This window comes from Periplaneta americana, chromosome 16, assembly GCF_040183065.1.
Source record: "Periplaneta americana isolate PAMFEO1 chromosome 16, P.americana_PAMFEO1_priV1, whole genome shotgun sequence".
Classification (NCBI taxonomy): Eukaryota; Metazoa; Arthropoda; class Insecta; order Blattodea; family Blattidae; genus Periplaneta; species Periplaneta americana.
In genome coordinates, this window is record NC_091132.1 from 156,721,828 (window position 1) to 156,744,717 (window position 22,890).

At 35.4% G+C, this 22,890-nt stretch overlaps 1 protein-coding gene and 2 long non-coding RNA genes across 3 annotated transcripts in view; 1 reads left to right on the forward strand and 2 right to left on the reverse strand.

Annotated features, from left to right (window-relative positions):
- The first annotated feature begins 3,018 nt into the window (after positions 1-3,018).
- On the forward strand, positions 3,019-7,811 carry LOC138691523 (uncharacterized). Its single transcript, XR_011329895.1, has 3 exons — positions 3,019-3,507; positions 4,851-5,011; positions 5,180-7,811. It is a non-coding gene; the product is annotated as an uncharacterized lncRNA (long non-coding RNA).
- Positions 7,812-7,841: 30 nt separating this feature from the next.
- LOC138691524 (uncharacterized) lies at positions 7,842-11,981 on the reverse strand. Its single transcript, XR_011329896.1, has 3 exons — positions 11,580-11,981; positions 9,972-10,200; positions 7,842-9,576 (listed from the first exon to the last, which is right to left on the reverse strand). It is a non-coding gene; the product is annotated as an uncharacterized lncRNA (long non-coding RNA).
- An 8,030-nt stretch (positions 11,982-20,011) lies between these two features.
- The window catches only part of LOC138691532 (zinc finger protein 93-like), a 57,223-nt gene continuing 54,344 nt past the window's right edge, over positions 20,012-22,890 (reverse strand). The window contains exon 7 of the transcript XR_011329901.1: positions 20,012-21,651. The gene's annotated coding sequence lies outside the window, so the exon portion shown is untranslated. The remainder of the gene's footprint in view (positions 21,652-22,890) is intronic.

Sequence of the window (22,890 nt, forward strand, 5' to 3'; positions counted from 1 at the left end):
CGTGGGTTCTCGTTAGGGCAGGCAGAATTCTAGCGCGCTGGCTTAAGCGTAGAACGCATGCGCTAAGAAAGCATTTAGAATAGCGATCTCTTTTAATGCTTACTCCAGGGCCAGCTTTGAAGTTACGTGGAAGGTCGGCTAACTTCGCTTCTGCCTACCTTCTGACGCATCGTGATCTGTCCAGTGTATTCTTGTCGCATAAATCGAACTGCCAGTAGTGAGCAACGTCCAACTAACCCTAAAAAAATCCCATTCATAGTTAATTGAAGAATTTCTAAGCACCTAGACAAGAGTATATAATTATATAAGGTTTTCCAAATGTGTTGGGGTAGTTAATAAATATCCACTTTTAGGTTTTTCTAAATGTGTTGAGGTAGGCTTAGCCTACCCTGCCTGCCCTGAGGAGCCGCCTCTGGTAGAATGTTTATAAAACAGAATTAGTCAACTAATGGTGAAATAAACTATAAAGCGGGAATGAATATTACAGATTATTAAATACTTACTATAACATTACAGATGATTGGCCAGTCTTACAAATGTTGATATTAAAGTTCGCACCACCGCAAGGATTTCAATTTCCATGCGCCCCCCTCCAATCACGTGAGAGTTTGAAGTACCAACTTCATCCAACGAAGTTCCAAGTACAACATAAAGAACAACGAGAACAGTGTAACCGCAGCTGTCATTGGTTCATCGGAACGAGCTCCGACGTTCCGACTGTTATCTCGGAGTCGGAACATACCTTGTGCAACGCGGTACTGCGAGCCCGCAACAGCTGGGCAAGTGAGCAGCTCGGAGTCGGAACATTGTTATTTCGGAACAGGAGGTTCCGACCTACTGTTCATTTTTGCAACAGTTCCGAGACCGGAACAGTTCCAAAATAACTGTTGTGTTATTTTTACCCATCTCTAGCAGGAACAAAGGACGCCGTGGTTTTCGCTGGTAAAATCTAGCTCGTTGTCGTTGGCTCAAACACAAAACCAGTAACTTCGTATGTAAAACATTTGCGTGAACGAAATAATAATTCACTTCATTCGTAGGCCTATCCAGTGAGTGGCCCGGGGATGGATCTCCCAACTAGATATTTCAGACTTTTCGAAGTTGAGTATTGACGCCGGCTTTGACAATTTTACACAGAAGGATAGTTACAAGGCACTGATTGTTACGAATTCATATTCACCATGTTAAACATAACAGTATTAACATTTTTAAGTTAATGCCTATATTAACATTAGTCCAGTAATATTTAAAACTACAAAGGAACGGATGCCATTTCTTCAATTGACCGCATCTGTACATATTCCCATTTATTCTTGTTTCTTTTGCTGTTGGTTCCATCCCATCCCTCATATGCGCAAAGACACTTAGCGGAAAAAAGAATGGGCCGACTCTTGGTCGATACAAATGCTAAGTTCTATCGCGCGGTTCACTCGTGTAAACGCAACACAGTGCAAGGCATTGCTGTGGTGTCTCTTCATTGAAAGTCGTCCGTCTATAATGTAGTAAACCTTACGAGCAGCGTGTGGCCCAGTAGTAAGATGTCTGACATCCGTACCAGAGGTTGTGAGTTTGCCTCCCGGTACGGTAAAATTATTATTTTTTTTTATTGTAATGTTTACTTAATTTATTAGTTTAAATGTGGAATGGCATTTGTTAACAAACTTCGTTATGCCTGCCTTGTAAAAAATATTATTGCCCATCACCTGTGGGCTGTTAAAAGGTGAGACCTGGCCTGTATAAACAAAAATACTTGTCTCACATCCTAAAAAACCGGACGCATATCAAACACAAATGAATAATTAAATTAACAAAAACAAACATTTTTTAATATATTAACAAAACAAGGCCTGTGGTGGGGACTAGTATCTCGTCCACAAACCATCTGCGTCAACAACTCCCCTCATTCTGCGTGGCATGGAGTCCACAAGATTATGGAACAGGTTAAATTCTTGGCCATCTCTTCCCGCGCATCTAGAACTCTGTGCCACAATTCCTCAGGTGTCCGAACGGGTGGTTGTTCTGCCCAATTAGAGCGTAGGATCCTTTTGACTGCAGCCCACAAATTTTGAATCGGATTCATATCTGGTGAATTTGGAGGCCAGTCGACTGGGTAGACATCACGCCTCCCATAAACCATCTTGAATTCGGTTGGCAGTGTGTATCGGATGATTATCCTGCTGGAAGAAAAGTGTTCCTTCTGGAATAGTTTTCGGGCGGAAGCGATCATTACATATGCCAAAATGTGTTCGTAGACGTCTGCCATAAACCGCCAGTGGATACGTTCCAGAAGTTCTGCTCCATTGTATGACATCCACCCCCAACACACGATCCTCACGCAACCCGACTTGCTAATAATTTGTCTCACGGAGCATTTATCGCATCGGTGGCCATTCATACAATAAACCAGGGCAGTACTATCGTTGCTATTGGAGACAATTACCTCCTGGGAGAAAATGACATTTCTCAAATCGAAGTCCTGTCAGAGAGTAGCATACGCACAATAACCTATGCGAACCAGGATAATTGTATTGTTTCTGTCCCATCTTCAAGCGTAATGACGAGACAGAACGTTGTATTGCTTGAAAGAAAGAGGGAGGTTTATTATTTTATTGGAGTTTGGGCATATTCTAAGAGATATCGCCACATAATTATAGCTTTGCGAGACACATATGATTGCAAATTTGTAATTAAAAAAAAAAGAAGATAGGGAGAGATTCGAACCTTGAGCTACTGCTATCAACTTGTTCAATATACCAATGCCGTAACGACTTCCGCTACTGTGACTGTTAATATCAGGTCGGCATATTACGTGGTTTTCCTGTTCATATTCGCTCCGGTTGATTTTGTATTTATCAATTTTATTATTATTTCACTCTTCAAGGGTCCTGATGTATTTAGAATCAACCCGCCATTCGATTTTATTACATATTTTAGACTCTTAAACAAAATACAGCAAATTTAAATGGTTTAATTATGTGTTACCTCGTGGACTACGGCTTTGACGAGACGAGCATGCGCAACTTAGGCCCGTATGCACAGTCGAGTTTGAGACCGGTCTTGAGATTGTCTCGAGACAGCGACACAGAATTCGTATGCATAGTCTAATTTCCAAGACGCGCTTGAGATTTTCTCAGGATTTCGTTGAGACTGGGCCAAGACTGCCAATGACCGGTCTTGGGACGATCTCAGGAAACTGTGAGGACAAAAATGGCGGCTATTTTACAGCTGACGACGATTCCGTCGAGTTTCTGAGGATTGAAAATTAAGATACCATTGAACATAAACCACGGTTGTCAAGAAAATATTTGATAAACAATGAAAATTCGTTAGATTTTTACTGTGATGAGCAGTTTTAAAAACGTCACAGATTCACAACTGTCGTAAATGGTATTTATGTTACTGGTGCTATTGCTGACTGAAGAATCAAGGACAGGTCGTGATCTTCCTATTGCAAGAATTCTGCAACTCTTGACTGTCCCAGGATTTTAAGCAACAGAAAACTTTCAAGTGAGTATAAGTTGAAACTGATCATAATTACGCAAAGCACGAAACATTATCCCAGTGTGTTTTTTGTTATACCCTAATAACCAAATTAGTTTCTCAGAATTTGGTTAGGCCTATATTTTAATATTATTAGTACGAAATCAGCTGTGTTCTTAAATAATATCTTAAGTAAACGATTTTATGTAATAGTAGACTTTTAAATTAGTATAACTGACATCTTATCATATTATTAGGCAAGTCAAGAAACTTTATCCCAGTGTGTTGTTAGGTTATAACAAACAAATTAGCTTGTTACAAATTGGGTATGTATGATTGGTACCAAAGCAGCTAGATGATCTTAAATAATATCTTGCCTTATGTTCTAACACAAATCAACAGGATTGTGGTGCTTAATAATAATTTACATTACTGGTAACTACATTAGTTTATAATTCTTTACTATAGCGTTACCTCGTTACGATACAAATGTATTTACTCCTTAGGTTTAGAAATTTCCTATAATATACCATACAGCAATAACAGTGCATACTGTAGTTCCAATGAAAAATAGTCTTCATGTGAGAGTTGTCTTATTGTTTATTAAATTGATTTCATTAATATTTTAATAGGGGATGAGTGGCATAAATGGGACACATTGATTACTTCATTATTAAAGTTTGTGATTACAAATGGTGATATTTTTCCAGAACAACCACATCAAAGGAGACACAATTTTCTTTTGCTCCACTGACTTCTATGAGATGTAGGCTATATAGTGATATAAACACATGGTATTAGTTTGCAGCCAGAAATATTTTCATTATAAAAATCGTTTCATACTTACTTGCACCTGTATATTTCAAAGCACTGTTGTGGCTCCCCCTACTTATTACTAATTTATTACTAACATAACATGTGATTCAGGAAGAATTACTACGAAAATGATATATAAAGTTCAGAATACATACATTTCTTAATGCAGCTGATACGTATTTGCACATAGGCTAACCAAAAACCCCATAAATTAACTACGCCCTTGCTGCTATTTAGGCCTACAACCATTATCATTATTGTATTTGACATTAATGTGTCACTAATGGTGAGAAAAAAATCTATTAACATTCTCCAAACTTGTGGGTATCTTTTGCACAATAGGCCTTCATATATTATAGGCCTCTCTCTCTCTCTCTTTATATATAAAATTTAAAAAGCTGATAACGTAATGTTTAAAATTGCTTATATTGAATTTCTGTGTTAAATACAGACCAAATAAAATAAAATATACCATTCATGGCACTCCTCCCAGTTCTGTATCTAGCTCCTCAAACATTTTTCAAGTTGTTTTCAAAACGTGTCAACTTTTTCAGATTGTTCTAAGAGACTTAAGGAAAATCCATCAAGGCACAAACTGTTATCTGTCAGAAACTTGAGAAAGACAAAGTTAAAGGTACGGTATTCTACTTGGTGAAAATGTGTACCTTTTCACCCCCGTGTTGGACAATGATTTGGGGACTGCAGCTGAAAGAAGGTAAATGAAATTGATTCTTATTGGTCAGAACTCTTTTGGAAATAATGCATATTAATATTTAATACTAGTCCTCTTATTATTCCTATCTGGAAAAAAAGTACTGACAAGTATTTTCCGAATAAAGCATTTATATTTTATCTTATGTATTTTTTTATTTCTTAATTTCAGATACGACATGGCCCATAAATCAACTCGGAATTTAGTAGAGACGGTTAATGGCATCCGGTAATAGAGGTTCCAGTGTCTTCGATGAAAAAAACTGACCACAATGAGAACAACGCAAGAAGTGATAGCTTGTGTCATTCTGCACATTACTGGCATTTTAAAGCAGGACCTATTTGAAGCTGCAGAAGAACACCCCAACATGGTTCCTGTGCCCAATGCTTCTCATCTGAATGCTATTTCCGTCATAGGCGCTGACTTTTCTGGTGTTTTGCTTTGTATCATGAATACTCCCAAAATTTCAATACTGGTGGTGCTTAGTTATATGCTATGTAGGCCTGTCTTGAAATTTCCAGCCTCTTCTCTAGTTACCCAAATCCTATGGCTTTAGTACTATGATACACTGGCGCTTGTACTAAGGTCACACTTCTGTGGTATATATTTATTATTATACTTTCTGCAATCAGTGATTGTCATAATACAAAGTTTACTAAATAATATTGCTTTAATATACAACGTTTTTTTTCTGGAAGGTTTTGAAAAAAAAGTTCAAGAGAAAGCTAAGAAAATTCCTTAGAATGAGACCTTTTGGTCCATTAAGATTTTGTTACAGGATGATTATTAAACCATGTAAAGCTGTAAGTGTAATGCATTATATGAATACGTTGTCCAGTCTTAAATATTTACAGAACTTGGTGAAGAATCTCGCAATGGTGTCTCGTGCCCCAACGATCAGGCCAACAACCTTTATGTTGTCTAAATTTTTCACCAACTTGTAGTAAGGAATGGTTGGGTTGCAGATGGAACACTTTTCCTTGTGTACATCGAAGGGTTGTTTGCGGTATCTTATTATATTATTCAGAATTGGTATTTAACATAAAATGTATCTTTCAGCTTTTTTTTCTTACTTACTTACTGGCTTTTAAGGAACCCGGAGGTTCATTACCGCCCTCACATAAGCTCGCCATTGGTCCCTATCCTGAGCAAGATTAATCTAATCTCTATCATCATATCCCACTTCCCTCAAATCCATTTTAATATTATCTTCCCATCTACGTCTCGGCCTCCCCAAAGGTCTCTTTTCCCTCAGGCCTCCCAACTAACACTCTATATGCATTTCTGGATTCGCCCATATGTGCTATATGCCCTGCCCAGCTTTTTTTTTTTTTTTTTTTGTAATGCCATCAAATTGTCTTTCGACATTTCTGGGCATCTCTCCTGGCAATGGCTTATGTGTAATCCACTTCTGAGGTTGGGGTACCTGGAAGATAGAGTTATTACCCCGATATGATAGGATGATCATGATTATATGGTGCCAGAGAAGTCTAAAATCTAAACTTAATCTAAATTCCAAATCATGGACGAACACGGTCCCTTTAAGGGAAATTTTCTGTTTTCTAGCCAGAAATTGAACCCGAGACTACTGAATTGTAGCTACAAGCTCTGACCACTAGCTGATCGTGAGGCTGGCCATATCTTTTAACTTGATTGTGAAACTGGGAGAGCAACCCAGTATAAATTTTACATGTCGGCACCTATGGTATGAGTAGGCAAGGCATACTTAATTGATTTTTTCTTTTACAGAGTAGAGAAACAATTTTTTAATTACCTCCTTTTTTTCAAAATATGTGTATTTAAACGTCACTTGTTACATCTCATGGTCATATGTTTGTTGCGCATTTTTTGTAATGTTCATTATTATTTTTCACAGTTTTCATCTTAATTAAAAAAAGCACTAAAGATATTTGCCTGAAATTTTGCATGCTAGTGTGTTCTATTCATATCTACAACATACTCTAGAATCTTTCTTTTTTTACTAGTAATTCAGTCTTTAAAAATAATATTTGGTGCAAAAATGTAGAAAAATTTATATCAAAGGTAACTTGTGAGGTCCACTTTACATGGATGTAACTGATGACAAGAAATGGATCATCATATACAAAGGTAACAAATGAAGTGCAGTGAATACACAGTAAGCACAAAACATTTTGTTGAAGTTTCATTTATTGTTGAGTTATAAAAATTTGAATTTCACAAAATTTCTGCTAATGTAATGTGTACATCTGCCCTTAACAGGATAAAAATTTAGAGTGATTTATCGGCCCAAATTACTTAATACTTCCTTACATATAAATTTTAAGAAACTTAACATTTCTTTTTCTTAAAATCATTCAGAGTTATTAATATTCTCAGACTGAAGCCAAAAAGAAAATGTCCTAGCTACATAGTAAGAATAATTTCACAAAAGTGAAGTATTCTTTGTGTTCTTTAGCATTTGTGAAAGTGTTCATGATTGTAAAACTCTAGTGGATGATCACTGTAACTTTGTAGCAGCTGATTTTATGTTTTATGTCACTTTATTGTCAATGAAATCAGCAAACTCTTAACTTTGTACATTTGCATGAAAATTGTTAAATTGAGATAGGGATAAACATAAAATATTAATAAACAACACACAGACGTAATAATTCCCCTGTCCTAAATGAAAGAAAAGAAAAGAGAAAATATGCAATACATATTGTTATTTATAGGCCCTTCTTGCAAGAGAATGCAGTCATATTTTTTTTTTTTATTTTACTGTATATATCTTTGCAAAACCTCTTACATAGACGAATATATATATATATATATATATATATATATATATATATATATATATATATATATATATATATATATATATATATATATATATATATAATGAAGATCAGGCAATTTATGATAAGTCTAACATACAAGTATATTCAGGAAAATAGATCATCTCTTCCCAATTAGAGGTGATAGATTCTTACATTGTGATAGAAATTTTCCTATTATCATATAATTCCTCCGAAGTATAACCGAATTTGCATAGTTCATCAACTCACTGAACTGATAATTCAAAATTGTGGAAGTTAGTCCAACAAATGCACTATATTCAAAACTGTCACTGAAGAAAGAAAAAAGTCAATGACTTAAAAAAAATGTTCCCATACATTGAAGAAAATTAAACACACATCGTACCTTGGAAAGAAGAGGGTTGCAATTGCAAGCATTTCATGAATTGAGATAACACTGCTGCCTAATAGAGAAAACCTTTCTGTATCTGTTTCTGTATGGCCACAAGCAGTAGGTTAAAATTTGGAGGCAGGGCGTAATTGTGTCTGTACAGTACCACTGTAAATCAAATGGACCTATTACACATTAAACTTCAAATATCTCATTACTATATTTTTGAACTTGTCGACTTCTTCTTTGCAAGGTGCGATTATGAAGATTTCATAATTTGACAATCAGAGGTTTTTGAACTAATGATCATACATTTATAAGACATTGTCATAACATTTTTTTGTAAGAGTTCACTAAATTAATGTTGATAATTTTGTGAAATAAAATTAAATGTTGTTTTACAAATTTGTTTTTTTATACCTTACAATTTTTCTCAATATGCAATTTTAAGAAAACATATTTTTCTTGAAAACCCATTTTTTGTTAAAAGGGCGGAAGGTAAACAAAAGCCTTATTGCTATTATTATCTTAATTAGTGGAAGAGTTTAGAAACACTTTCAATAGAAGATCTGATGCTGAAATTAGTTTTTATGACGGTAAAGAAAGTTCTAAATTTCAGAATTGCTGGAAAAGTCTTTTGTCTTCACTGTAAAACTGTCATTAGACTTCCTCTCTTTTAACAAATGGTGATTATTCATTACATACACCTTTGTGTTGTGTGATGGAATTGAAAAGTTGAACATGGATCACATTAAAGATGCACAGCATTGCTGCAGGATCATTACAAAAAATAATACCAGTACTGGAGTGCAAAGCAGCGAATGACTTCATTGTCAAGTGTCTAGGCAATGGAACAACAACATTTTTTTATGTGATGATCAGAACAAATTAAAATATACAAATGCTATAATATATCAAGTAAACCCCAGAATGAACATAAACTTTAATTTTTTAATAAAATGAAAATAGAAAACCTAAATAAATGTTACTGTATTTCTAATTTTTTCCCAAAAGTGACATTTTACTTCTGTGTATTTCTTCTTTTCTCCTCTCCTCTGCTTCGAAAGCCTGTTGTTTTCTAGTTTCTTCTCTTTCAAAAGATATTATCCTACGTTCTTCTGCTTTCCTTTCATTTTCTAGTCGTTCTTTAGCCAAATCTATTGTGTATTTAATTTCCTCCTTTCTGAGGCTGTGCAGTTCTTCGTCATAATTAATCTGGCATTGAAGTCTATTTAACCTTGATTTCAGCTCTGTTTCGATCACAGTTTTTCTGGGTAGAGGACGAGGGGAGAATTTTTGCTTGTTTCTGCAGGATGTTGTTGCAGGCACTTCACTTGAATCATCTAGGTTGCCTGTCATGTCTGCTTCATGTTGCTGTGGTAGGTCTTCTGGATTTGCTTCGACAACACTCACGGCTGTAAATAATAATAATAATAATAATAATAATAATAATAATAATAACAACAACTGAATGTTTGCTATCATTATGCATTAAACATTAGTGAACTGAAACTGAAAAATATTGAACATGACTGGTTGAAGTAACTGTATTACTTTGCCTTTGTAAGCAGAAAGAGAAATGAAGCAACTCAATGCATTTTATATTGTAAAGAGAAATTAATTGTTTCCTTTCCATGTCACAGATTTGATTTCAAAAGTTTTAAATTTAAAAGAATTCATCTTGTCTATTGTATATTATGCTGTTTAAGGCTCTTAATTAATTCACTGTCCACAGTAGATTAGAATACGAATCGATTGAAAAAAAAACAGAGGAACTAATTCATGTTAATACAAGAATGTTATATATTACCTTCAGTTGAAAGCTGTGAATTGTTGACTTGCAATGCATCATTGTCAAAAAGAAAGCCAACATTATGGCTCAAATGAGGCACTACAAGGTCTAGTTCTGGGAATTCTGTGGTGTTGTCTGGTGGTGGACCACCACCTGTCTTCAGTCTTTCCCTTGTTTCATGGGCCAATTCTTTCTTTCTCTTCGATTTAATATTTACCCAGCATTTTTTCAGTTGCTGAACAGTACGCTGAAAATTGAAACGTTGAAGAAATACAAATACATAGATACTGGTAATCAATAATACCAATATTGTAACATATTATACTGATTAGTAAACTGTGTTACTAGTTAACTATAATTATGAAATGAATGGGGAAAGGAACTGCCTATCCTATTCCATTATTTTCCGTCTTAGTCGCCTCATGAGTGGTGCCTTAATGAGGTTCTAACCAGCCTTCGGACTGCTAACTAAAATACATACATACATACATTACTGTACTGTGATAACACATCATAAATACATATTAGAATCCACAGAGTTTACAGCATGTTAAGAATTAATGCTTTTGTCATTACATTTTAGCCATTTTTTTAAATAATTCTTCTCCATAAAAAAAACTGTTGGGTCTTCCATTAATTTAATTTACTTGCATTTTGACGAGGCAGAGCTTGCTCCCTTTCCTAATTATTTTGTACATGTCTACTCCCCCCACTACCATATTCTAATGCAATGTTAAATTGGGTATGATGTTAGTGTAGATTAGATTTGTGATTATTAATAGTAATATTTTAATTATGTTGACCCATTTTTGATATTGTAATCTGTTCTCGTTATTTTAGAAGCACAAAGGACATAGTTCTATGGTATAATATATTCAGAAACTGCCCATGATATCATTTTATAAAAGAAACTGTATTGGTACCATTATTTCATTATCCTTTAAGGAAGCAAAGTAATGAACTTATTATTTGCAAAAAAAAAAAAAAAAACTTACACTGTTATAAAAAGAAAACATGTAGGCCTACTAGTGCATTCCTGAAGAAGAAATACCCGTACTCAGGGAAGCTATCTGAACACACTTAACAAGATGCAATGCGAGTTTAAAACGTAGGGTAAAATTAACTTTGAAATAACACAGATTGTAAAAATTAAAATTAAATTATACAGATACATAATTTCACAATGAATAGCCTAAATATATATTTTTTAAAAATAATATTCCAAATGGTACTTTTTGCTTAACATTAAAAAACTTGGATATATAAAAAAATATTTTGTTTTACAGCCTTGAACTAAAGTAGGTTTCGTTTTAATACAAATTAACACACCAGTGGTCTTATATTTCCCCCATCCATAAATTTCATACTGGGGAACAAATTGAAATATAGCTACATAAATATCGTACATAAATTATACGTACGATTAACTGGTAAATTTGACCACAGTCTAAAAAAGAAATAAATTTACAGAATCTAGAACAGATGATATGTTTATTCCAACCAATATTTAATATTTTACCAAATCTGAATAGACAAATTGCAATGAAGCTCGTTATTAAGTTGATATTATTGAAATTCGATAATAAATAAATATGTAAGAACAAAACTAAACGAAATTTAACTTACCTTCGTAACATTTGCTTCTTCGTTGTATGCATTGCATACGTCCTCCCAGGTTTTTTTCTTTTTGGACAAAGAAATTATGTCTGTCCTTTTGTCTTCCAATATTTTATGTTTACCCACTAAATCAATTAATAACAATTTCTCCTCTGCTGTATACAATTTGTGTTCAGCCGCCATTTTTGATGTTTACAATCGCACACAATGCTAATTTGCGGAAACTGATCACGTGATCAGCAATGACGACATAAATGTATGAAAACATTCTGCTTCAAAGCGAATATTCTCAGCACGGTCTCAGGATTGTCTCAAGACCAAGACAGGACGGAGAAGGCGACTGTGCGTACGAAAACTGAGACCGGTCTTGACCTGTTCTTGGTCTTGGGACAGTCTTGAGACTAGCTTGGCATTGACTGTGCATATGGGTCTTAGAAATTGTCGGCCGGCCCTTTCTTTTTTGCCGCTAAGTGTACATATCTCCCCGTGGAATAATGTTTGATTTCAACACTGCCCACACTTATACAATAGTAAGCTTAGTCTATTTCACACTATTATAGTGATGTACCAAAGTACATGCAGTATATTTCCATATAGGAGTTCTGCATAGTGAAGAATGGGTAGAACGGAGAAAAATTATTTCCGCCATCGGGACTCGAACCCGTGTTTTCAGCTCTACGTGTTGATGTTTTATCCACTAAGCCACACCGGCTTCTAGTTCCGCTGCCGTATTGAATCCCTATCAGTTTAAGTTGTACTTCTCTGTTCCCCCTTTGGTGGCCTCCCTCTTGTACTGTGTCACAGAATATGTGACAGGGTCACGATGTCCAACACTATGCACAGAGGTGCACTGATTACATGTACAGTCTTAGACACAAAAATGAAATTTCTCCTGTAGTGTGATTTTGTCTAAGTACACCTTTGGGCAGCACCTGGTTAAAACGACTACGAAAAGGTAATTTATTTTGCACTAATTTACATCTCGAATATATATCTGTTATAGATCAAATTTATAACACTTGATGTATAAACAGGCAGAAAGAAAAAAAAAACAGCAGTCTTATTAAGATACTCGTTTCACGAAATGAACTGAAGTCTTTTAGCACATAGATGGTATTGAACAGCAACCTCGTACTGTATGTCAAAAATTAATGTGAACGAAATAAAACTTCACTTGATTGGTAACACAGATATTTTCTTGAATGTTCTACAAACACATATTAAGCACGAATGTAAAGTTCACAAGACGAGGTTTAAATACCCTTTTATGTGGGATATTATTAGTTTTGAAGATATTCAGATTTTTTTTACTATCCTGTAAAACGACTTTTTTTGACATACGAGTTTGCTGTTCAACACCAGTAGTTATTTTTACATTGTCTAACATGATATATCATACGCAGTATGTTGCAACATATGGATTTATTATTGTCTGTAAAGAATAGATATTTGTTAAAAGTGCCAAACTCACATTTTTTTTTTCGAAAATCACTTTCTCAGCTGATGTTTTTTGAGCATAGAGACATTGATTTATGTTATAAGGATCGACAGATATCCACTCTAAGTGGCAACTAGACGGCATTCAATACGGTATCGCGATATTTGTTAAAAGAACAGAAGTGTAGGACATGTGCACTTTTAACAAACAACATAATGGGGTTGGAAACTTAGATGTTGGCTAAACTTCATCAATTGAGTTATTTTTGTTCAAGCTAATAATGAAGCTTGCGGTCATTGTTGCAGTACATGTGTTCCGCCAACACGTGCTTTATAAGATGTGTGCATGCTACTGTTTAATATATTTTCATCACAATGAATTCTGATAGTGAAGTAGACGCTGTAGTTGAGACTAAAATTAAAAAAGGCAAGGTGCTTAAAAATCTGGACATTACACACCTAAACAGTACTACAGAACTAGCTAATCATGTCACGAAGTGACATATCTGAGGCAAAATCTATCAGAGGCCACAGTTTGAGCCTTGTGACAGCTTTTGTGATTTAAATCGTTATTTTTTAGCAATTCTTCGCTCAAATTTGCCGTTGTGGAAATGCAACTAAACCTGTCCAAATTTATAATTTTAAAGGCAGGTGGCAGAAATATTACAAGAAAAATCTGTGGAGAAAGATAATGCCGAGAATCATAAGAAGATGTTCCTTTGCTATTGGTAATTCGTACCACTTTATTTATGGCAAGGAGCGTCCAGTAATTATTATACCTTACAATTCATCATTGGGTTTACCACTCACATCTTCGTTTTGCGTCATAATTCTCATACACATATTGAACTGTCTAGTGTTATTGCATATCCAAAAGGAAAATTTTGACTGAGCAAAATCTTAATGACGCAAAGAAAGTAAAATCATACCCTTGAGGATAATGTTGAAGTATTTTATGAGCAGCCTGAACAGTAGACCCAACTCTGATGTGAAAAAATCAAACAGATCAATATATTATATTTTCGTATTGCAAAAATTTAAATTTCAAATTGCTCAAATTCATGATAAAATCACAGTCTAGTATATACAGTCACGAAGCTCAATACGTAGTAAATATGCATCCATATATTATAGTTGCTAACCACTAGGATCGCTAATATCACCTAATTACAGACAATGCGAAATAGTACCATCACAGTCTATTGTTTCTAGCAGCCTCAGAACTCAAGCTTCGTGACTCTATATACTAGACTATGATAAAATGTTTTGTATACAGTATTACTTAATAAATCTTGTCTTTCACACAAAACTCGTTTTTATTATATATAATCCCTGTTAAAATACATTACTTGTTAAAAAGGCATATGTCCAGCTAATTTTAGTGCCCCTACTAAGGGCACGATTGATTATATTTCCAAATACACTTCTCACGAATGTGAGTTAAGTATACTGTAACTTCTCAATTTTAATTATTCAGAAAATTAATTAACTTAAATGAATAAGCAGGAAATAGTTATTTCTTTCTCCTGTAAAATTTGTCTTTCTGGAATTCGGCTCTTTTAATATTTGATGTATACGGGTAATGCTTTTAATTGTTACAATTTTAATTTAGTGAAATAAGAATACTTACTGCAGTTACAATGCGTACATTCCTCTTGTACACAATATAGAAAACAATCATTTTCTTCTACATTGCATGGGTGACCATGAAGAAATCACTTCTCATAGCAGTACTTGGTCGTTGTTTCATTATAGATAAAGCGAGAATTGAATACCTTAAGAGGGAAGAAACAATAACCATACGAGTCTGTAACTGTATGTATTCTTACCTATAATACGCTATATACGAACATTCATATATGGATGATGCACACAGTACAGTGGAATTCAACGACTTGTATTATGAATAAAGTTACTAGGCTGACCTCTGATAGTGAAAACAATGTTATAGTACAAAGGACACGAGTATTGTTGCTTTTTATAGACGAAGTGTGGGTTTCAAAATACGAGAGATTCATTAAAATTGTATTAGTATGAAAAGAGTAATAACTTAACCACTGCCCACTAGAAATAAAAGATGAAACGGAAAATACAGGGTGTTTAAAAAATACGGGGTATAATTTCAGGTATGTATTTCCCACATGTAGACAATCAAAATAGTTAATTACAACATGTGTCCGGAAATGCTTTATTTCCGAGTTATGGCCTTTACAACATTGAAATTCACCGGAACGTTTTTCTTTCCGCAGGTCGTTGCCGTCAAAGGAGACATTAAGAGGGCACTCTGACAGTTCATTCCGAGGCGAAGATTACATTCAGTGTTGTGTAGGCGTTAGACTGTGCGACATGTATTCAAATCAAGAGCTGCCAGAGATACACTTCATGTACGGTAAGGCGGACGGCTATGCTGCGCTGGCTCGTCGTTTGTACCAGGAGAGGTACTCACAGCGACAATATCCAGATAGGAAGACATTTGTACGTCTCCATTACCGTCTGTGCGAGTATGGAAAATTTAACTCTCCTGGTTTCGGAAGGGAACGACCAAGATCTACAACTCCAGAAGTACAGGAGGAGATTCTGGAGGCTGTGAACATGACTCCTTCTATCAGCACACGAAGGGTAGCGTTGCAAGTCAATGTTCCTCGTACGACTGTCTGGAGACTGTTGAAAGAGTATCAATTGTATCCTTATCATTTGCAACGTGTACAGGCCCTGTCACCAGCAGATTACCCTGCACGAGTTAGGTTCTGTCAGTGGTTCTTGCAGCAGTGTGGTGTAAATCCGAACTTTCCTGCCTTAGTATTATTTACAGATGAAGCACAGTTCACACGAGATGGCATAACAAATTTCCACAATCAGCATGTATGGGCGTATGAAAACCCACGTGCAATTGTTCCATCTCATCACCAGGTGCGGTTCTCCCTCAACATGTGGGCCAGTATCATTTGTGATCGATTAGTTGGACCCCATGTACTTGTAAACAGACTTACGGGGCAGGCGTACACAAACTTCCTGGAAAACACCATACCTCATGTTTTAGAAGACACTCCACTGATCAATCGTCAACACATTCACTTCTTGCATGATGGCGCTCCTGCACACTTCAGTCGTACGGCTCGCCGATACTTGGATCGAAGGTTTCCTGATCGATGGATAGGTAGATGTGGCCCAATTGCTTGGCCTCCACGCTCACCTGATCTGAACCCTCTCGATTTCTACTTGTGGGGCCATTTAAAATCATTGGTTTATTCGTCTCAGGTGCCTGATTTGGAATCCCTTCGGAATCGAATTGTGGCATGTTCTGAGGACATACGCAATACTCCTGGAGTTTGGGATCGTGTTCGCAGGTCAATGAGACATCGATGTGAGGTCTGTATTCAAACAGGAGGTGGACATTTTGAACATCTTCTGTAATGATAACGACCTGCGGAAAGAAAAACGTTCTGGTGAATTTCAATGTTGTGAAGTCCACAGCTCGGAAATGAAGCATTTCCGGACACATGTTGTAATGAACTATTTTGATTGTCTACATGTGGGAAATACGTACCTGAAATTATGCCACGTATTTTTTAAACACTCTGTATATGCTGATACTGAACCCGACCGATGGTCTCTCCATACTTACATCTGTTGGAAGTCTTACCTCCATTGTGTGAGCGTTACCACATGATTATAGCCTATAGCTAATAAGTCAAACTGATCTCCATCTCATCACATCCATTACAACTAGAAGAACTATGTCAGAAAGGTAGCGTTTGCTGCTTTAGAGGTGTTCGAATTGGTCTTTACACCACTGAGTTTAACATATGTATGCGGTAGCAAAGTGTTTATTTTGTATAAATGAGGAGTTAGTAGCAATCTGTAGCCCTCTGCTCCTTTCTATATCTTAAATACAGTATAAAAGGACTGGCTGATATGAAGATTTGTTACGGTATCTTACTGACTGATATCGAAGAGTTCTTATGGAAATAATGAGATGCACACATAGCAATGAAAGTTAGTAAATTTTAAACAATCGTTGTAAGGACCGTGACGTCATTGACGTTTTTTTAAGCTAATGCAAATATATTGGATGCAGTCGCAATTTTTGTAAGAAATTTTATGGAAGTCAAATGATATAAATATCAATACAAATTTACATTATTTTAGGGGGCTAGGCCCACCAAGTCCCAAAGTATTACTTAATCAAGAAAACTTCCATACATCATATATCACAACATATTATAAAAAAAACTATACATGACAGAAAAAAGAGTGTGGTTTTCATAGAATTTCTTAAGGGAATGGGGACTACATTACATTATTCAAACATAACCACCGTACAGATTACAAAAACATTCGCGACGTCAACAATAAAGTCCGGCCATCTATTTTTCATAACAAAAAATGATGCAGGATTACACAAGAAATAAGGTGTGTAATTTTTCTTCTTTCAAAACTGCAAGTAATTTACAATACGGAAACAGAGTCTTCCCAGATCTCGTCTCTCTTTCTCCGTCGATCGTGTAGAACTTCTGATTTTTCTGTTGATGGCAGTAGTAGTTGCAAGCGTAATGAGAAAGGTTTCCCTTGCAAGCTCGTATACTAGGCACGATGGTGTGTGTATAGGTAGGCCTAGAGTTCTCTTTAGGAATCTCGCCTTTGTTGCTGCTATGATTAATAGGGCCTTTTGAAGAGGTGCGTCCAGGTTATTGCTATTCCATAGGTCAGGATTGGTAAGATTTTTGCTGTGAATATGGCCATTGCAGTTTTCAGGGATCTCTGTAGTTGGGTGATGTCATATACTGTTTTTGTCGCGGCAATTGCTCTTTCTCTTGTGTGCATATGGAAGGATGTGCCGGTGGTTTGAAGAGTCATTCCTAGATACTTGAAGTGGTTCACAATCTGTAACTTCTTCCTGTCGAGCATGATGTGTTCTTTTTCTGCTATATTGCCTCCTTTTCTGAAAATCTCTTGTACAGTTTTGTTTTGATTTATTTCTAGGCTGTTTATACCTGCCCAGTTTGAAAGTTTGTTTAAAGCTTTCTGAAGTTTGTGGGGGTCCTTTGACCCCAGTATCATGTCATCGGCATACATGTAGAGGGTGATGGGTGTGTCTTTTAGTACATCTACAATGTCTTATGTGGCAATATTGAAAAGGAGAGGGCTTAGGGGGTCTCCCTGCAGCACCCATTTGTCTGTGTTATTTCTTTGGATGTTGCCACTGTGTCGTTTATTGTGATTTTATTTTCTGCCGGGATGCTTCTGATAAGTATTGTGATATGATCATTTTCTCCCAACATTTGCTCTAGTTTTTTGAGCAGGATTCCCCTGTCGTTGAGGTCAAAAGCTTTCTTGTAGTCTATAAAGACGGCGTAAAATTTTCCTTTCGGGGCCTTCTGGGCATCTACTATATCTCTCATTAGGTTTTCAATGGCTTGTAGTATGGACCTTCCTTTCCGGAAGCCAAATTGGCATTCTGGTATTTGGTTGTCAACTCTCGAGTATATCCTGTCCCTTAGGATCTTTGTGAGAACTTTGAAGCTATTATTTTCAAGTGTGATGCCCCTGTAGGAGTCTGCGTTGTCTATGGGTCCTTTTCCTTTGTACATGACTCGCATTCTTGACGATCTCCATTGATCGGGAATATTTCCAGTCTCCATACACTTGTTGAAGAGCTTTGTCCAGGTGCTACTGAGTATCGCGTTCGAGCTTTGTAGGTGCTAATTATATATGCTATCCGGACCAGCTGCCTTGTTTTTTCTGAGACTTATTATTGTCTTTGTCACTTCCTCTGAGATGGGGGTGAGGACTAGGTGTGTTCCTGGCTCTTGTTACAGTTGCATTTTGTCCGTTTCTGTTTAAGATTAATTCAAAGTGCTCTTCCCATTTCCCTATGTGAATTGTGTTTGGTGACTTCGTTTTCCTTTGCTTTAGTGCCAGGAAAGGATCCGATCTTGCATTTTCCGCCATTTTTCTGCCTTCCATTTCTACGTGTTTTTCTTTTCTGTGCTTTATGAGGTTTTTGTATTCCTTGCGAGTGGATGCGTATCTTTGTAGGAGCTCCTCCGTCTGTTGTTCTCTTAGTTGGTGGAGCAGTGATAGCACTTGCTGTCTCTTCTGGTAGCATTCTCGGTCGAACCATGGCTTTCCCTGCATGTTTTTTGCTGGCATTGTTGCTTTTTCAATTAAATTTGTTAGTATATCGTCAGTTATTGTAATCCCGTTAATTTTCAACAGATGGCAGGTTGCGCAGAAACTTTCTCCAGGCTTTGTGAGATAGGAATCTATAACGTGTATGATCTGTGATTTACAATGATGTTCCCTCCCGCCATAATTTATTGCGATTGCTGATTAGTGGATGCAACAATGTCAAAGTTTATTCACTTGTAATACACAAAACTTATTGCGGTAGTATGAAATAATAAAGCCATTGCATAGTCCTAAGTGCTATAAATATGTCCAATAACTTTGTCAAATTACTCTATTTAACACTGATTTCATATGTTAAAAACTTATTGGTTATAACGTACACGTTTTCACTTTAAAAAATAATATGTTAAATAACATAGTCCTTACCTACATCATGTGGAAATATAGAAAATCTTAATTCAATTGAAAAACCCTTCTTAGACTGAATACTGTATTTTAAAAGTGGCATCTTGAATATATATTATTATTAGTTTATATTGTCAGATTACTCACTAAACATTGTGCTTGAGATAATGCCACTTCATAATCCTAAACACTACATATAAACACCCACACATTAAATAACTTATGACACTGATCTTTAGCTTAAATGTTAATATCTATTGGTTATCAGAATAGCAAGTTCATAGATGCTCATTAAGAACAGACTTTTTATGTAATATGTTAATGTAGATTAATATTTTGTAAACAATAGAATACAGGTTGCGCAAACAGTAAAGTGTAAAAGAGATACACATCATAGCTGAATAATGACAAATAATGATTCTATATCTTTATATTAAATAATATTAAAAATAAACGCACCCTATTACAGATTTATGATTTTTTTTTTTTATTTTAGTGGGTTATTTTACGACGTTATATGAACATAAAAATTTATGAATGAGTATATGATTGTGTTCATGATTACACTATACCTGTTTTTTTTTAAGATGGGACATGGCAGTTAAGCGGCCGAGCTTGGAATTACAGTGCCATGTTGCCAATATGGACTGCCATCCTGCCAGCTGATGAAGCTTAGCAATTGTCGTTAAGATGGCTGACGTTAAAACATTCATTGACAATTGACGCGAAGGTAAGAAAACAATATAAAAATCAACAGAGAATCAAAGACGAAACGTACCAATGCTAACATTGTGTGCACAATAAATGTCGCCAAGAGAGCTATTAAGCACTCGTCATGTGGGAAGTGTAACTTTGGCAACTCAACCGTTATCATAGCAACAGACCTACCACGCTATGTGACATTCAGTTGTTTTTCCGATCGCAACACTCCTGTCATGTCCCATCTTTCAAAAAAACAAGTATACAGTCTAGTATATACAGTCACTAAGTTCAATACATAGTAAATAAGCATCCACATAGTTGCTAACCACTAGGATCGCTACCATCGCCTCATTACAGACAATGTGAAATAGTACCTGCACAGTCTATTGTTCCTAGTACCCTCATAAACACAAGCTTCGTGACTCTATACAGGGTGATTCACAAGGAAAGGTAAAAAAATTAGCATACGATATCTTAGGCCATTTTGAGTGAAAAAGTTCATATGAACATAGGTCCGTTTTCGAACGATGGCAGAGCTAGATGCATTTTTTTTTTTTTTTTGGTAAAACATCTCGCCCCATAAGATACGTGATCGAATAATGGTACATTCATAAAACTTTTACTAGTAGTAATGTATACTTTTTATTATTTTAAGACAGGTTTATTCTTGATTAAACAAATATAAGATATTAATTTAGATGAAAATAATCTGTTTCCATTTTAATGTACATTCACTTTCACTCATTACACTTTGTACTGTATATGTATTAATCATAAGGTAGGTGCTCTCATTAAAAGGGCTGTCCAAAGGACACAGTATACTCTGAGTGAAGAAATAATTCCAATACATAACATACTATAACATTTTCTAATATAAGCCAAATATATATTAGACTTTGTGTCACTTCACTCACTGTTCAGTATATATAATTCTTGACAGTTCATTCTTCATGTAAATGGTTTCTGAAAATTTGGACTAAAAATTGAACCATGGTGACGGCCAAAATTTTTAATGTACTGAATCCGTTGTATTTCGCAATCCCAAATGACTGTGAATTAAAACTAACATTATATATATGTAAGATTATGTTTACTTTATATAACAAAATTTATACAAGTATCTGGTTACGGTTTTGCTAAAAAAAAAAAGAACTCCTTTTTGAATGAAACTTATTTATATTAGTAGGGTCATTGGAACTTGAACTTTTAAATTGATCTGGAACTTCTTCCGATACAGGAGTGGTGAAGATTTACCTTATTTGGAAGACAGGCCATCTTGCTCCAGCATTACGACGATATCCAGTAGAAGTGTTTGTTTGAGTCTGTTTATAGTCAAACTTGTTTCTATGCAGTGCAGAGTTTACCGCAATGGCAAGATTTTCCAAATCAGTGTATCTTGATATGCCTGAACAGTTAGAAATTTGAGTTTCAATCTTGTAGTAATTTGATTTAATGTAGTAATCACATATAAGTAATAATAATAATAATAATAATAATAATAATAATAATAATAATAATAATAATAATAATAATAATAATAGTAATAACAGCGAAACAAGAAAAAGAACAGCAGAGACAACAGCAGTAACAGTAATATAGTGATAATATTGTACAGCTACAGGTGTCCCCGGATTTCAGGTAAAAATCTGGAAACCTTAAATTATAGTGGCAGTATAAATTTATAAATTCGCATAGTAATTAGTAAACAGGAATGAGGGAGTAGATGTGGAGATAAAAATGGTCTTACATCTGGTGACGGTTGACTCTGTTCTTTAACAGCGCCATCACATGACTGTACTGTCAAAAAGTCGACCTCGGGTTCCGTCTTGATAACATCCATTACAACTGAAAGCACAGTGTCAGAAAATTTCCTGTTTGCTGTTTATGAGCTGTTATACTTTTATACTCACAACTGGATTTGCATGGAAATGGGAGGTTTTAGTGTTAATACTCGCATATATGTTACATAGAGGAGAAGGTGGAAATATGGGCTACCATTTTGTTTTCCTCATAATAATGGAAAATGGTGTGGCATATTGCTTGGAAATCTTTATTGACATACAAAATAATTATTCATATACAATATTTCAAGTCTTAAAGATCAATAGTTGCAATAGATATTTGCATATAATTACTTTTTGAAAGAAATACGAAGTAGTCCTTTATAGGTAGTGGGGTCTAAATATGGGTTACGACAAAAATTTGAAAATAAAATTGGAAAAAAAAAAAAAAAAACATAAGTATGAAACCTGTGTCACATCAATGGCAGTATTCTGTAACAAATAACACAAATCACGATAGTGAAAATACGAGACGTGTTAACGTGCTGGTAATATGGGCTACCTATCCAATATTTGACTTATAGCAGTAGCCCATATTAGCAGCATCGACTCATGGAGGTTTCTAAGAGTAGGTATGGCAATTGTTGTTCTAAATAAATCTTACTCTTACGCCATGTGATAGAGCTATTCTTAATCAGTGCAACACATCAAGCGTGATTTCTAAACAAGACATGTTTTTTTCAATACAATTGAAACTGCATTACCTGCAAAAACTTTGAAAATGATGAAAACCACAAAGAACACACCACAAAGGCAACTGGTTTGTCTCTTTGTGGACGCAGACTGATGGACACGACATGTAC